Raw genomic sequence first — 17,811 nt, 5'->3', positions numbered from 1 at the left:
ACCAGTAATAAAGTCTCAAGAAATGTGCTCCCACGGACGACTTGGGGTTGGGAGTGGGTGTAACAACCCTTTCGGTTTTGAGTGACTTGTTTTAATGCAAGCACAGACTTCACAGTTGTTTACCATTGTTTTTACATCTTTTGTTAGGGTAGGCCACCAAAAATAGCGTTGGATTAGTTCAAGAGTTTTAGGAGTACCTGGGTGACCTGCCGTAAGTATAACATGCAACCAATGAAACACTATCTTGCGAAGTTTGGTAGTGGGCACGAACAAACAAGCGTCATGAAAGAGTAGTCCTTGCTTGATTGACCTTTTGGGATCTGCTTGGGCCCACGTCTGCCATTTTTCAACAGTAAATGAATTGCGGATGTCTTCAAATAAATCTTCAGTTTTTATGATACATAGGACCTTGTCAGGAGCAATGATAGCTCTGGAGGTTTAAACTGCAGGTAATGTGGTAGACTCTTGGCGGGACAAGGCGTTAGCTTTGCGGTTATCTTTACCAGGCCGGAAGGTTACCACAAAATCAAACTAGGCAAAAAACAGCATCCAGCGTAATTGCCGAGGAGTCAAAAGTCTGGAGGAACTCATGAATTGAAGATTGCTATGATCAGTATATACTGTGACAGTATATTTGGCACCCAACAAATGATATCGCCATTCTTTAAAGGCGTCACGAATCGCCAGAAGCTCTTTTTCAGCAATGACATAATTCTGTTCAGCTTTGTTCAACTTCCGAGACATGTAAGCTACAGCATGAAGCTGACCAGTGTCTTTGTTTCGTTGTGACAAGACTGCTCCCATCGCCACATCTGAAGCATCAGCTTCCACCATGAAAGGTTGATCCGCGTCTGGATGAGTCAAGATTGGAGCAGTGGAGAAAGCTTCTTTCAAAGTTGAAAAGGCTTGACTGGCTTCTGGGGACCATACACATTTTTCTTTCTTTCTTAATAACTTAGTAATTGGAGCCACTGTCTGGGAGAAATGATTTATGAATCTCCGGTAAAAATTTGCAAACCCCAGGAAACATTGTACATAACAAACAGTCTTTGGGGTGGGCCAATCAGATACAGCTTTTACTTTCTTTTCTACCATCACCATACCTTGAGGGGTAAGGATAACCCCTAAAAACTCAACTGTGGTAACATGAAACTCACACTTGGTTAGTTTGCAATTTAAATGGTGCTTACGAACGGCTGTCAGAGTTTTCTTGACATGTTGGACATGTTCATTTTCATTGTCTGAGTAGATCAAAATGTCATCAATGTAGACTATGCCAAATATATCGAGGTACTCTCTAAGAACGTCATTAAAAAAAAATTGAAATGCTGATGGGGCATTGCACGGACCAAAAGGCATGACGGTGTATTCAAAAAGGCCATATCTTGTTTTGAACGCTGTTTTCCATTCATCACCCTCTCTCATTCTGACCAAATTATAAGCACCTCGAAGGTCAAGCTTTGTGTCGATTTTTGCTTTCTTTACTTGTTCCAGTAAGACCGGAATTAGGGGCAAAGGATATTTGTTCTTGATGGTGATTTTGTTCAAACCCCTATAGTCGATACAAGTTCGAAGTTCTCCATTCACCTTTGAAACAAAAAACAAAGGAAAAGCAACAGGAGACTTAGAGGGGCGAATGAAACCATTCTCTAAGAATTGATCCAAGTATTTTTGTAAGTTTTGATTTTCATGTTCTGACAAGGCATACACACGACAGTTGGGAAGTATTGCACCTGGGACTAGATCAATTTGGCAGTCATAAGATCTATGAGGAGGTAAGTTCTCTGCTTCTTTCTCATCAAATACATCTTCATAAGACAAATACTGTTTGGGCAACTGAACTTCTTTCTCTGCTGCAGTAGCTATGTAAGAGTTGTGAACTTCCGATTCTTGAGTCCTTTGGAGACATCGTTCTTTACATAGCGCAGATGAGAACACGACCTTTCGTTCTGCCCAATTAATCTCTGGATTGTGATGAGTTAACCAGGGCAAGCCAAGGATAATTCCATACTGGGGAGCATGGATCACGTCAAGGATAAGTTTCTCTTTATGTTTCTTTCTTTGATTTTTATCTTCACAGATCACTGACAAGGGGACAGTCTGAAGAGTTACCGGGCCTCCAGTCAAGAGTTTTCCATCGACTGCCTGGATGATTTCCGGGTTCTTCTTTTCAATACATGGGATCCCCCATGCATGAACCAATTTGGCATCAACAAAGTTCACGGTAGGGGGCGTGGCCAACATGGCGGCCGGAGCGGACGTGTGATCCGAGCTCCGCTCACGGCCCACCACTAATCAGCGAATTTAAGATGTCCCTGCAGCCGCCAGCAGCTTAAAAAAGGCTGCGCGGGGACACAGCAAGCCTGCAGCAGCGATCGCTGCTGCAAAACTGAAGGATCGGCTGTGAAGGAGCGGCGGAGGTGCAAAGTGGGGCCTTGCCCGAGCCTGGCCGGACCCAGCTACAGGGACGGCACTGAACGCCTGAGGAAACGTGCCGGCCCGTGGGTGGAACAAGTTGGACCGGAGCTCCCCATTCGGGGGCGGAAGCGGTCTCGCCCTCGAGGGGGATTAGAAGCACCGGCGTCAGCCCTCCTATACAGGTGAGGGGCGCGCGCCGAGGTGCGGGCTGGACTGGGCCGAAACTCCGCGAGCGAGGCGGGCTCGCTCCCAGGGCGTCCGATGACGAGAGGCGGCGCCGCGGACGGGCCCGAGCGGACGGAAAGAGACTTAGCCCTCACCCACCTGGATCAGCAACGCGGGCACCACTGGACCCCTGGGGGCCTACGCAGCTTTCGAGGAAAGGAGAGGTGGGACGGCGCCCCCTCATCCCCCCCCCCACCAAAAGCAGGTACGATTTTTCCCCTGAGGGGGGACGGGGGCAAGATAAGAGGGCGCGCAAAACAAAGGAGAATAAGCACATATAAAACAAGTATAAAAAGCACAGAGCAGAGGAAAAGACAATAAAAGGAAGAATAGGCAGTGTAACAGAAAGAAAGCAAATGAGAACTGCTAAAAGAATTCAATGAATAAACTCCCCATAGGAACCAGCAGTGAATTGTGTTCACATAAGACCACAGAATCTGAAGCAAACGGTGGGTTATAAAACAACAAAGAGCACCGGGAAAAATATTGCCCCATACAATAAATAACGTTAACACGGCAAGCACGAACATGGGCAAATCAAAACCTCCTAAGACCCACCCCAACTCAGAGACTGAGACAACCCCTCTAGAGGGAGAAATGGACACTCAAACGGATGCTTTGCGAAAGATGACCGAAACCCTGGCTGCTCATTCCGCGCAATTCACCAAAGTACTACAGACGGTACTAGACACGAAGACCTCATTAGAAGGGCAAATAGATTCAGTGGTACTAGAAGTCAATCTACTCCGCACAGATCAACGGAAATTGGCGGAAAGAGTTGCCATTACAGAGACGGCATTGGAAACGGCCCAACCAGCAATAAAAGAGTTGAAAGCTCAGATTCAACGAATGGAGAATGACATAACACTATTACAACGCAGGACGGAGGATGCTGAAAGCCGTTCACGAAGGAATAATGTAAGGTTCACGGGGGTTCCGGAGCGACTAGAGCTTCCGAATGCTGAACAATATCTAGAGCAATGGCTCAAAGACACAGTACTACTTCAAACCACCGCACAAACGTTAATAATAGAACGTGCACACAGAATCCCAGGCGGACTGCCCCGACCGGGCGCCCCGCTCCGCCTGCTGATAGCAAGGTTTTTGAATTATAGGGACCGTGACCAAGTGCTGCAAAGCTTTCGTAACAAAAATCCGATGTGAATGGAAAATGCCGAGATAACAGCGTAGCGGAAGTCCAACGCAAACGTGCCACCTTTGCCAGAGTGAAGCAAACCCTCTGCGACAAAAATATTGCCTACTCCCTCTTCTTCCCGGCTAGGCTGAGAGTAATAGATGGTGATAGAACTCTATTCTTCCCATCAGCAGAAGATACGTGGACATGGCTCCACGCTAAGGGACTGGTAGACCCAGTAACGGAACCGGACGGATGCAATGAGTGGCTGGTACAGCGTCCTAGAAGGAAAAGGAAAACTACAAATAGGAGTCAAGCCAGACCGACAAGATTGCAAGCAGCAAACGCACAAGCACAGGTCCTTAAGGTGGCGACAACACTTGCATCCGCACAATCAATACCCAGATCTGGAAACAGAGACTCAGACTCAAACTCCTCACGAGACTACCCGAGCCCCCCTCCTTCACCGCTCATGCCAGGACCTGAACTGACGCCACGCACAGCAGATGATATATGATGCAGCACAAGTAAACCAAACCTGGGTATCGACTGGGCAAGCAACATACCAAATAATGGCAAACACAATCGTTCTGGAGTCAACCCAAAAAAATATATAAACTAATACATACAGGACAGAGCATATCCACCATCAAATGCGCGCAGCATTTGAATATCGAGAAAAGCTGACAAGCACGAATTAACCCCAAGCGCAAAGTAAAGCTAGAAGCCTGAATGTCTATGGCGAGCAGGGACACAAATCCATCCATATGGGCCATCGTCGACAGCTGGCCCGGGACCCTCTTGTTGACCACGCTCCCACACCCACCGGGGTTACCGAATGGACTTGAAAGTTCGAAATGCTAAACGCGGCACAGGTTGTGTTGCATAGCTTGGTAGGGTTAAAGTTTTGGTTTTTGTTAATGATAATATGCCAGCATGTATAACCCAATTGTGGACACAAAGGATAGACACAAGGGCGAGGGGACCCAGGATGGAGATGCTAAGGCCCTCATTCTGACTTTGGCGGGCGGCGGTCGCTGCCCGCCAAAATCAGGCCACCGAAAGACCGCGGCGGCCATTCTGGCTTTCCCGCGGGGCCGGCAGGGGCATGCCAAAAGAACGCACGCCGGCCCAGCGGGAAAGGCCCTACAACAATGAAGCCGGCTCCGAATGGAGCCGGCGGAGTTGCAGGGGTGCGACGGGTGCAGTTGCACCCGTCGCTATTTTCACTGTCTGCAATGCAGACAGTGAAAATCTTTATGGGGCCCTGTTAGGGGGCCCCTGAACTGCCCATGCCAGTGGCATGGGTAGTGCAGGGGCCCCCAGGGGCCCCACGACACCCGTTCCCGCCATCCTGTTCCTGGCGGTAAAAACCGCCAGAAACAGGGTGGCGGGAAGGGGGTCGGAATCTCCATGGCGGCGCTGCTTGCAGGGCCGCCATGGAGATTCAGCCCATGCAGGGGAAATCCGTCGGGAAACCGCCGGATTCCCTTTTCTGACCGCGGCTTTACTGCCGCGGTCAGAATGGGCTGGGAAGCACCGCCAGCCTATTGGCGGTGCTTCCGTGGTCCCCGGCCCTGGCGGTCTTGGACCGCCAGGGTCGGAATGACCCCCTAAGTTTTAAAAGACCCGCAATTATTGCAATGCAATTATATAGTGACATAAAATTAACATTATGGCTACATATAAAGTATTAACCTGGAACGTCAGGGGGATGGCAAATATGAATAAATGCAATAGAATTTATAATTATCTTAAACGCCATAAAATTCACATAGCCACATTACAGGAGACACACTTAGCAACTGAAGATTTAAACAAGCTGGCCAGAAAATGGTCAGGAAAAATATATGGCACCACCACGTCGACATACACAAAAGGCATACTAATATGGATAGCCCCCGACGTCCCTTACGCAGTGGACCACACACAGATAGATAAAGAAGGTAGATATGTCCACTTGGGAGGCGTACTAGACGGCAAACCACTAAACATCACAGGCGTATACGCGCCCAACACTAAACAGTTTAACTTTTTACAGTCCACTTATACAACACTGATAAGAGACCCGCTGACTCCTAATATATGGGGAGGAGACTTTAACTGTGCACCAGATATCAACATGGATAGATCACACCCTCCACTAGTGAGCGCCCTAAGCAGAAGACTCTCACAAGCATTACAGAACTGGATTTCAGATAGAAGATTACATGACGTATGGCGAAACCTACATCCTCTGGACAGAGAGTACTCATATTTCTCCCCTGTACACCAACTACACATTCGCATTGACTTGCAATTATACACATATGAGCTTACAGTATTACTAGTCAATGCAACCTACCTGGCTAAAACGATATCAGACCACTGCCCCTTGGTGTCAACGAAACGATGGGGTAGGACACACACGAATGTGCCTACTTGGCGCCTACAGCCACCTCTACTACGCGATCCCCCCTTCAGAGAGGAAGTAGCAGAGAGTATAAATTCATACTTTAAAACGAACGCAAAAACCCCATTGTCGCGAGCTATAGAATGGGAAAGCCACAAGGTGGTGATAAGAGGTATATGCATGTCCACATCAGGTGGAGTTCACAAGACACTACATAAAGAATTAAGTGAAATAGAAAGGGAAATGAGGGTGGTAGAGAATACAATGGAGCAAAATAGGGGGGGAACAGATAACATGACTGAGCTGAAAAAGCAATGGGCAGACACGGATGCGCGGCTAAGTAAATACGACTACCGACACTATACAGCGCGCATACATGCCAAAGGTGATCGATCTAGCAGATTGTTGTCTTGGTTACTAAAAGGCAAACAACAACATTCTACTATAAATGCCATCCGTACAGAGAAAGGCAAATAGTCAATACACAGATAGAAATCAACAAGACCTTCAAAAAATACTATGCAACATTATATAAAGCAAACCCTCCCCCGACCGAACACCAAACATGTGAATTCTATCGGGAGCTCCAATTAACTAAACTGACGGCAGAACAACTGACAGAGTTGGAAAAACCCATTGATTTAAATGAGATCCATCAGGCGCTAAAGCAAATGGCACATAATAAAACACCAGGAGGGGATGGGTTCCCAGCGGAATACTATCAGACCTTTAAAAAACAACCAATGGCACCATATCTAGAAATGCTGCAAGAAGCATTTGATAGGGGGTACCTCCCAGAATCACAGCGCAAAGCAATCATAGTGGTCCTTATCAAGAAAGGGCGTGATCCACTCGATGTCCGGTCATACAGGCCACTATCATTGTTGAATTCTGACTGTAAACTGCTGGGGAAAGTGCTGGCAAACTGATTACTCCCATTAATGTCTACATTGATCCACCCAGACCAATCCGTCTTTATACCTGGACGTAGCACACATATGAACATCAGATGCCTGCTGCGACTAATAGCCGAAACACCAGAGCTAGATTACGCAAGGACGGCAGTATCACTGGATATAGAAAAGGCATTCGACACACTGAGCTGGCCACACTAGATGAGTTCCCTTAAAAATATGGGCTTCGGCAATGCATTCATAAAATGGATAACAATACTGTATGCAGACCCGAAAGCAAGAGTTAAAACAGGTAAAATTATATCGGAAAAATTCGAAATCGGCAGAGGTACCAGACAGGGATGCCCATTGTCACCATTGCTATTTGCAATAGCAATGGAAACATTGGCAGCGCGCCTACGGCAAGAGGCCCCAAAATGGGGCATCCCTGAAAGTGGGGCCTATAAAGTTATCTCACGATATGCAGATGATGCACTGATATACCTACGTAATAGCTCGGAATCCCTAACAGATATACTACACCTATTAGATACATTTGGGGACATATCGGGACTACGGGTAAACTGGGCAAAGTCATGCCTGTTCCCGATGCAATCAATACCAGACCCCCATAGGGAAATAATCTCCACACATAAACTGCAATGGTGCAATACCACCTTCAAGTACTTAGGGGTACAAATTTATCACAGCGAACAAGACGTAAGAGAAGGTAACCTAGATCGGATGATCAGGGCGACAAGAAACTCAATGCCCTTCTAGTGTTCACTCCTACTATCGCCCATGGGGAGAGTAGCTATAGCCAAAATGATTATAGTTCCACGTATACTATACTATTTTTTAGCACTACCATTTAAGCTCCCCAAAAGCAATTTCGCTCCACTAACCAGCCTATTAACAGATTTGATATGGGCTACAGGTCGATGCCGTATAGGCCACCATATTCACCCAAAATCCCGTTACTTGCAACCCCGGGACTGAATAACACAACACGATGTTTTAAATTAACCAGATAAGTTGACAAAGGGATTAATCCACTTGGCGACATATTCAAAAAATAGATGGGAGACAGCGCTAAATATACCCATACATACAAAACAATGGAACATGGCACTACTAACAACAAAAGACATATCACGCAATGCCCGTTTCCGATACACACAACTCAATTATCTGCACCAGACCTACCTTACCCCAGCAAGAATTAAACGCATGTTTTTACAATCCAACCCAGAACGCCCAAGATGTGGGACACCGGAAGTAGATTTCCTACACATGACGTGGAGCTGCTCACCATTGCATAGTACATGGCAAGAAGTAACCACACAAACACAAACAGCTTCATGGTCGAGATTACCTCTTACCCCCACTCCAGAGTCCTGCCTGTTGGGAATACGTACACGAGTTGGAGCAGATAAACAAAAACACTGAAGCGCAGACCTGGCGTTCATTCTGTTTAAGCGCCTAATTGCAATACAATAGAAATCAACCCAGTACGCCCATCACACACCGCTGGACACAAGAGATGCTACACTGGTCCAAGGCTGAAAAACAAGTGCTACAGACACTACGTGATAATGGGGTGGAAATCAAAGGTACAGATATATGGGATTGTATCATAGAACAGTTGGAATAAAAAAACAATAACAGACCCCCCTGAACAGGACAAACGACCAACTCAGCAATAAGTATGCTCATGCATCACCTACCAGTGAAGGTTAACCAACACACAAATAATAGCCCAAAAAATAATAATAATAATTACAGCTACTTTGGATTATGCACCTACACCTCCACTCCCTGAACACTCCTCCCCCCCCCCCCCAAAAGGATTGTTTCCTCATATAACATTGAATACAAACAGGTAACATGCACAAACATAACAATCAATATATGGCATCTCCTGCTACTAAGTTTTGAAGCGGGTTTCTTTTGAAGATTTGATCTCTTGTTGTTTTCTTTGTATTCATTTCCTTTAAATGCTGCTGCCACATCCGGTAGCGACTTGTATACTGAACGCAATATTGACATAACATGTAAAAGGCACCGAAACGTCAAATGTAAAGATAAAATGTCGAAAAAAGCGGAAACAAATCCAGCAAAATGTAAATGTTGTTAAACTAATAAACAGATTTAAAAAAATATATATATATAAGTTCACGGTAGCACCAGAATCGACTAGAGCCTTCTTGAAATAGGTCTTTTTCTTAACCTGAACTCTTATTCCCAATTTGAGATGTCTAGATTGTGAAGGGTCCACAGTGACACCCAAGAGCAACCCTTCTCTGCATCTTGGGTGTTTTAGTTTTCCGACTCGACTGATTCATTGGCTGCAACCTTCTCAACTGGACCTCGCTTGTTCTTTGGTTTGATTGAACAGTCTATGACGAAATGACCTTTCCGCCCACAATATAGACATTGTCCATTTTTTCTGCGTAGGTCCTTTTTATCTTTGGTCAAAGGTCTTCTGATGGTTCCAATTTCCATCGGTTAAGGCGTTCTTTCTTTCTGAGTTCTTGAGTCTCTGTTATCGTGAACACGGCAGGAATATTTTTCAGTCTTTTTACACGTTCCTTTACATTCAGATAAACGATGATCAAGCCTCAAGACAAGGTTTATTAATTCTTGACAGTCTCTAGGTTGTGGGTCGATTTGCGCTAAGATATCTTTTAATTCCTCTTTGAGTCCCTTGTAAAACAAGGCCGCTTTTCCTCTGGCTAGGATGTCTCAGCGACCAGCCGGTTAAAGTTGGCTAAATATGACACTAAGGGGGTCATTCTGACCCTGGCGGCCGGTGACCGCCAGGGTCACCGACCACGGGAGCACCGCCAACAGGCTGGCGGTGCTCCCGAGGGCATTCTGACCGCGGCGGTTCAGCCGCGGTCAGAAAGGGTAAACCGGCGGTCTCCCGCCGGTTTACCGCTGCCCCAATGAATCCTCCATGGCGGCGGAGCGCGCCCTGCCGCCATGGGGATTCAGATACCCCCTACCGCCATCCTGTTCATGGCGGGAAACCCGCCACGAACAGGATGGCGGTAGGGGGTGCTGCGGGGCCCCTCGGGGCCCCTGCAGTGCCCATGCCAATGGCATGGGCACTGCAGGGGCCCCCGTAAGAGGGCCCCGCAAAGTATTTCAGTGTTTGCTTTGCAGACACTGAAATACGCGACGGGTGCAACTGCACCCGTCGCACCCCTGCAACTACGCCGGCTCAATTCTGAGCCGGCGTCCTCGTTGCAGGGGCATTTCTGCTGGGCCGGCGGGCGCTCTTTTGGAGAGCGCCCGCCGGCCCAGCGGAAATGTCTGAATGGCCGCCGCGGTCATTCGGCGGCGGAACCTTGGCGGACAGCCTCCGCGGTCCGCCAAGGTCTGAATCAGGCCCTAAGTCCTGATTCCCCTGGAGTAAGTCTAATAGCTCACAATCTGCTGACAGTGTTACAGTTCTATGATCAAAGACTCGCTCAAACTCTCAAACAAAGTTTCTCCAGTTGTACAACAGGGGACTATCCTTACGCACAAGAGGAATAGCCCAGGTAGCAGCATCTCCAGACAGATATGATAACAAGAAAGCTACTTTGGACTGGGCATCAGGAAAGGTATGTGGTCTGCAGGTGAAATGGAGTTCCACTTAAACCAGGAAAGATTGCGCTTTTAAGGGGTCACCTGAGAAACGTTCTGGAGGAGCTAAAGGAATGGCTGAAGGAACATTGAGGGAAATGTTTGTCGGATTACCTCCAGAAGTCTGAGAAGAAGTACCTGGCCATGACACACCTGTAGGACTTTGTTCCTTCTTCTCTACCTTATCCTGTAACTGACTCACTCTCTCAGCTAAGCTATTTGTCAATCTTTTGATCATACCACCTCTGGCTGGAGCTGGGTGATAGCCTTGACTAGCTCGTCCAGTGTGGTCATGTTGAGAACATACACAAACCAGGAGGATAATAATTAGTGGGCTCACAATTCTGTCAGAGTCATCCAGATCCTCGGGGTCTGTGTATGCTCCCAACACTTCCTCCACAAGACAGCTCCAATACTCTGATTAGATTTGTCACAGAGTCTAAGAGAGTCCAAGTGGGGAAAAGGGGATTAGGAAGGGAACAGCTGAGAAGGAGACCTTTAGGAAGCAAAAGGTTAAAACACACAAGCATAAAAATTATCTCTCATGAAAACAGTACTATACTATGACTCATCCCTCTGAATACATGAATAACCTTAAGAATGAATCTTATAAAGACTAGACTTTTTTGATGACTGAATACCTGTGGGAGAAAACAAGAGAAGTTAAATATAACTTTCAGATTCAAGTACTTTCTTTAGCATGAATATCAGGAAAACTATCTGAGTAAATTCTGAACCTTCGTATAATTCTTATTTTAAGAATACATATTAGGAACACACAACATTTCATCTAGAACTCTGGACTTCTTTTTTCTCTCTAAATGTTGAAACATGAATTGCGCACATTGTAGATTTCCACATAGGTATTTAGACCCCCATAGAAGGATTGAGCGCCATGAATAACACCACATAGATTCAAGGAATAAATCATGTGACTTGTCAACTCGAATACTTCCAAGTAAATGCCTTAGAATGGTAGCGCATAATGAACAACATGAATAAAGCACGAGGAAAGAATTGCGCGTCTTGCCGATTTGAAAACCACCATGTAACTGTCAAGGAATGGTAGTGCACAATGAATAACATGAATTAAGCACGAGGAAAGAATCGCGCGTTTTGCCGATTCGAAAACCACCATGTAACTGTCAAGGAATGGTAGTGTACAATGAACAACATGAATTAAGCACGAGGAAAGAATTGCGCGTCTTGCTGATTCAATAACCACCATGTAACTGTCAAAAAAATGGTAGCGTACAATGAACAACATGAATTAAGCACGAGGGAAGAATTGCGCGTCTTGCCGATTCGAGTGCCACCATATAACTGTCAAGGAATGGTAGCGTACAATGAATATCATAGATTAGAACACAAGGAAAATAATTGCGCGTCTTGCCGATTCGAGTGCCACCATGTAACTGCCAAGAAATGGTAGCTCACAATGAACATCATGAATTAGAAAACCAGGGAAAGAATTGCGCGTCTTGCCGATTCGAATGCCACCATGAAACTGCCAAGGAATGGTAGCGCACAATGTATATCATGAATTAGTACACAAGAAAAGAATCGCGCGTCTTGCCGATTCGAATGCCACCATGAAACTGACAAGGAATGGTAGCGCACAATGTATAGCATGAATTAGTACACAAGAAAAGAATTGCGCGTCTTGCCGATTCGAATCCCACCATTAAACTGCCAAGGAATGGTAGCGCACAATGTATATCATGAATTAGTACACAAGAAAAGAATTGTGCGTCTTGCCGATTCGAATGCCACCATGAAACTGCCAAGGAATGGTAGCGCACAATGTATTTCATGAATTAGTACACAAGAAAAGAATTGCGCGTCTTGCCAATTTGAAAGCCACCATGCAAACGTAATGGAAAAGTCCAAACGCACATTCACACACGCAAGAGCAAATTATTTTAGCAAGAAAAAATGAGGCACAAGAGTTCGAGCGTCATTGATACAGAGTCGGGGGCCCAGCCCAACCTCCGTCTTACTGCCCTGATCAAGAATCACCCGACGAGTGAAAGGGCGAGGCCTGGAAAATCAAAGTAGGCCACTGGAACAGGAGCTCAGGAAGTTGCTGCTGCTCTGCACCGGGACCTCTGAATAGTGAGCACGTGGAGCTGGGCTGGCTCCCTTTTATAGAGTCTTGGCCCAGCCCACAACCACACCCTGCTGCAGGGAAAGCTTCTAGAAGGCCCTGGAAAGGGACCACACCCTGTCTCACTCTGAAACCTTGCAGCAATACATTGCAAATGGACAGTATTTATAAGCACCTTAAAAATGATTCTTCAGGATTGAATTCTGCAATGCAAAAGGTTAAACTATAACATATCATCACAATGCATAAATTACATTATCTTGAGAGTGTTGGGTTTTTGCATTCTGGTTGCCCGTAGAGCGTGCACTGTCCTGGTGTTGACAGAGATGGCGTTAACCTGTTTTGACATGGAGAGGGATGAGTCGAGGATGAAGCCAAGGTTGCGTGTGTGGTCAGTTGGTGTTGGTGGGGTTCCCAGTGAGGCTGGCCACCATGAGTCGTCCCAGGCGGAGGGGGTGGGCCCAAGGATGAGGACCTCCGTTTTGTCCGAGTTCAGTTTCAGCCGGCTGCCTCTCATCCAGTCGGTGACGGCCTTCATGCCCTCGTGGAGGTTGGTTTTGCGGTGTGTGGGTCCTTGGTGAGGGAGAGGATGAGTTGGGTGTCGTCGGCGTAGGAGATGATGTTGAGGTTGTGTTGGTGGGCCACTTGTGCGAGGGGGGCCATGTAGATGTTGAACAGCGTCGGGCTGAGGGATGAGCCCTGGGGTACGCCGCAGATGATGTTGGTGGCTTCAGATTGGAAAGGGGAGGTGGATTCTCTGGGTTCTGCCGGAGAGGAAGGATGTGGTCCAGTCGAGGGCTTTCTCTTCGATCCCTGCTTCGTGGAGGCGGATTTTCAGAGTATGGTGGCAGACTGTGTCGAAGGCGGCTGACAGGTCTAAGAGGATGAGGGCTGATGTTTCTCCATTGTCGAGTTGGCTTCTGATGTTGTCTGTGGCGGCGAGGAGAGCGGTCTCGGTGCTGTGGTTCCATCTGAATCCGTACTGGGAGGGGTTTAGGATGTTGTTGTCTTCGAGGTATTGGGTAAGTTGTGTGTTGACGATTTTCTCAATGACCTTTGCCGGGAATGGGAGCAGCGAGATGGGCCGGAAGTTCTTAAGGTCTTTGGGGTCCGCCTTTGTTTTTTTGAGTAGAGCGTTGATTTTGGCGTGTTTCCAGCTCTCCGGGTATCTTGCTGTTTCGAAGGAGATGTTGATGACCTGCCGTAGGTGTGGTGCGATGGCTGTGTCTGCTTTGTTGTATATGTGGTGTGGGCACGGGTCTGACGGTGATCCGGAGTGGATGGAATTCATGGTCTTGCGAGTCTCGTCGTCATTGATGCTGGTCCAGGTGGTCAGGCGGTTGGTGCGGGTGGAGTTAATGGAGGGGGAGACTGGCGTGTTTGAGGTAGTACGGGTGTTGAAGCTGTCGTGGATGTCAGCGATCTTTCAGTGGAAGGCGGTGGCTAAGGCGTCGCACAGTTCTTGGGAGGGAGGGATGGCGCTGGGGTTGGAGAGCTCCTTCACAATGTTGAAGAGTTCTTTGCAGTCGTGGGCGTTGTTTTCCAAGTGGGTTTTGAAGGAGGATCTCTTTGCTAGTCTGAGAAGTTGGTGATGACTGCGTGTGGCGTTCTTGAGTGCTGTGTGGCTGTCGGGTGTGCGTTTCTGGAAGGAGAGTTCCCTGTTGCTAATCTCATTGCAACCATTCAAACACTTCATTGGTCACCCTCAATCAGTCTGCAATAACTCTGGCACTACCAAAGAGAGCCTTCTGTTACTTTTCTTTATGATCTAGTCAAACTTAACTGAAAATACTGGAATGCCACAATTGCAACATATAATAACCCTCGCTAATTTGACAAAAAATGTGTTGTAATTCCGCTCAGCAGTTCCTGCTATAGTGGAGAGCCAATATTCCCATTGGACTTTAAAGAAATTGCTACTTTTAAATTCCACCTCCTGTGCTTTTGTTCATTCTTGAACAATCAGCATGAAATTTGAAATAAACAAACTAAGATGAATGGTTTAAATGCCTGTTCCAAAGTTTGTTTTTTTTAAAAGGCAATTTTCACTGGCAAATGCAACATCCCACAAGTGAGGTGACACCCATTTACCTGTGCTTGGCACATGCCAGCTGTGAGACCTTTGTCACCAGACACAGCACAGCAAGGCTATAATTATAAAAGCATATGGACATCAAACAAAGGCAAAGACTGCAAAGTCCTAGAAGAAACAAACTTTACTGAAGACAGGAGCATGGTAGTCACCACAAGGCCCAGAAAGACAGCTAATCACGCACGTCCACATGAGAGATTGCATTTTAATAGGTCTTGGACAAGGAGTGGCTTATTTAAGGTCTGGCTTGAGAGTGCAGCTGTTTGCCAGACGTAGGGTTAACAGTCCTTTAATATGTACACAGAGTGGACTTTGGCTCCTCCCAGAGGAGTATTACTGCCTCAATGCATGCTTCTGGCTATTTGGTCTGTCATTCCACCTTCCAAGAAGTGATTCCATTGGAAAGCCTGAGGCACCAATTTACCTCTCAAAGTTACAATGAATAGTTACATTCAATTGTTTGTCACCCATATGAAATCTGTACAGAAATAAATCATTTTGGTAAGTTTTATCCCATCATTGGCAAAGGAAATATTAAAGGCTTTAGTGTGGTAAACATCATTTGTGCATGCAAGACAGTTAACCAGCATTTGTGAATGCCTGTGTTTCTGTCCGTTGGCACTTGAAAGCCAGTCCTATTTTCTTTGGCATTGCTTGTCAATGGGGCAAGCAAGGTTGTCTCTTCTCCTGATATTGTCTCAGTATCATGCATTAAGTAAAGAACATTATGAGGAAGAGGGGCAAGATATTAATGACGCAAAGCAGTCTGACCAGCCAGACTGTCCTCACATCAGTTTCTCAGCAGCCAATGTAGTTTGCAGTTTGAACCTCTCCATAGTACAAAAAAGGCAGCTTAATTAAGGTGCTCAGAATGAACCCAAATTCCAGCAAGTGAATGGAGCAAATTCTTTTAGGCATGTTCGGAGGTGTTCTTCCCTGAGAAAATTTTGAAAAAATTGGATAAATGTTTACATTTTAAAGCACGAATTTCACATACATCAACTAAAAAGCAATTGGCTCTCAAAAGGCGCTCATTAAATAATTAAATCCTTTCATGGTCTGCCAAGCCAATGAAGCCTGATAGTCCCCATGGGTTTCCTTCATTTTTCCAAAAGGTATCTTGGTATAAGTTAATAATTAATATCTCCTTTGGGAGAGGACCAGCATATTGTCATGGTTGCTCCTTTATGCCATGGGTGCCGCCTTATGCCAATAATTACATACAATATGCCAATGTCCATCTTTTGTCATTGATGCCGCCCATATACCATGGTTGAACCCATATGTTTCTTGTATGTCAGGGCCAGCATTTTGTTATAGTTGCCTTCAACCTTATATGTGATGAAGTCCTCCATTTTGCTTAGAATTACCTCCAGTATGCCAGCACCAGCCATTGCAGTAGATTCCCCACATACAGAAAATTGCCTATGGTGTCCCAGTACTAGCACTTTGCCAAGGGTGGATGTAACAAATTACCTTATGCCAAGAGTTATCTCCAGTATGCCAGCACCAGCTTTTTGCCTGAAGGGGAACCATATGTCATGAATGACCTCTAGAATGCCTCTGCCAGCACTTACCTATAGGTGCCCTCTGTGCTAAGAATTAGCTACAGTTTGCAGAGCCACTGGAATTATGCGATTCTGCAGCTGTGACATTTTCTGAATAATGAAGGTTTAGACTCATTTACACATACCCCATACTCTGCTGCATACAAAAATATGTGTTTCTAGCTCATACAGGTCAAAAGTTACTAAAAGGGCAGTAACGTTTTGCTGAACAGTGAAAATTCTTTCACAAATATTTACTAGTCACTTTTAAGTTTCTTATTGTTGTGCTTGGATGCTAATCTATAACTAAAAAAACTGAAACTTAGTGCTAACACAAACGCAGGTGACAAAATAATAAAGTAGTTCTATTTACAAAATGTGTCACATTATGCTGCATACTTTCTGTTTTGTTGCATCAAAACCTAAACAACCCTGCAGCATAATTTGGCCCTCCCCATGCGGCATAATTCCAATAGACAGGACAATAGACCTCTATTAATATTTTGCTATGGGTACCTCATATTGTGGTGAATCCTAGTTTGTTTTTAATGGGATAACAGGAGTTAGCTTAGCCTTTGGCTTGCAGACTCATGCCACCGTCACCTAGGGACTTCTAACCTACTTAGCTTGCTCTGTCTTAGACCCTTTAATTATTTAATTGTTCTAAAATGGCTGCCTTGTTTATAGTTAGGCCACTTGTTATGAGTTACATTATCAGTGTCACCGCGCTAAGGCGTAAAGATCAAGCAACAATGACAAACGAACAGTAGGTGTTCACACACACTTAGGGATTTTCCCTCTCTATACTTTCGAGGGATTGTTTATATTAATTGCCGTCCCAAGCATGTCTGTTATCTATTTTTTGGGAACACACCTATGTCAGGGGTCCTTGTAGATCTTTATAAATACATCGCACTTTAGACAGATAATCATAGGGATTCCATCCAGAGGGCATCGCCACCATCACTGATATCGATGCTGCAGTCATCTTGACGCTGACCCAGTCTTCGTGTCCCTGCGGAGTCTGAGATAGAGACCTCATTCCAAGGAAACGAGGGTTGGGGGCTCCTCTCATGGACATGGCATTGGCAGATTAGGATTAGCAAACCCAGTTCTCCTTTAGGTAGGAGGTTAGGCCTTTCACATTAGGGTATTAGGGCATTGTACATTTAATATGTCTTTCCTATGCATTGCAAGACGGTGGGGGTCTTTGTAATAATGACTCTTGTCTTCACAATTCTGTTTCTTGTATTATTCATTATCCTAATCATTGCAGCCCATGCAATTTATCGCAAATTGCAGTTATGTTAAATAAAAACTATTGAAACTTTACTGCATCTTTGTCATTGCCTGTGTTTGTATAAGACAT

This window comes from Pleurodeles waltl, chromosome 10 (genome assembly GCF_031143425.1).
Source record: "Pleurodeles waltl isolate 20211129_DDA chromosome 10, aPleWal1.hap1.20221129, whole genome shotgun sequence".
NCBI classification, from domain to species: domain Eukaryota; kingdom Metazoa; phylum Chordata; class Amphibia; order Caudata; family Salamandridae; genus Pleurodeles; species Pleurodeles waltl.
Note: the sequence above shows the minus strand (reverse complement) of the source record.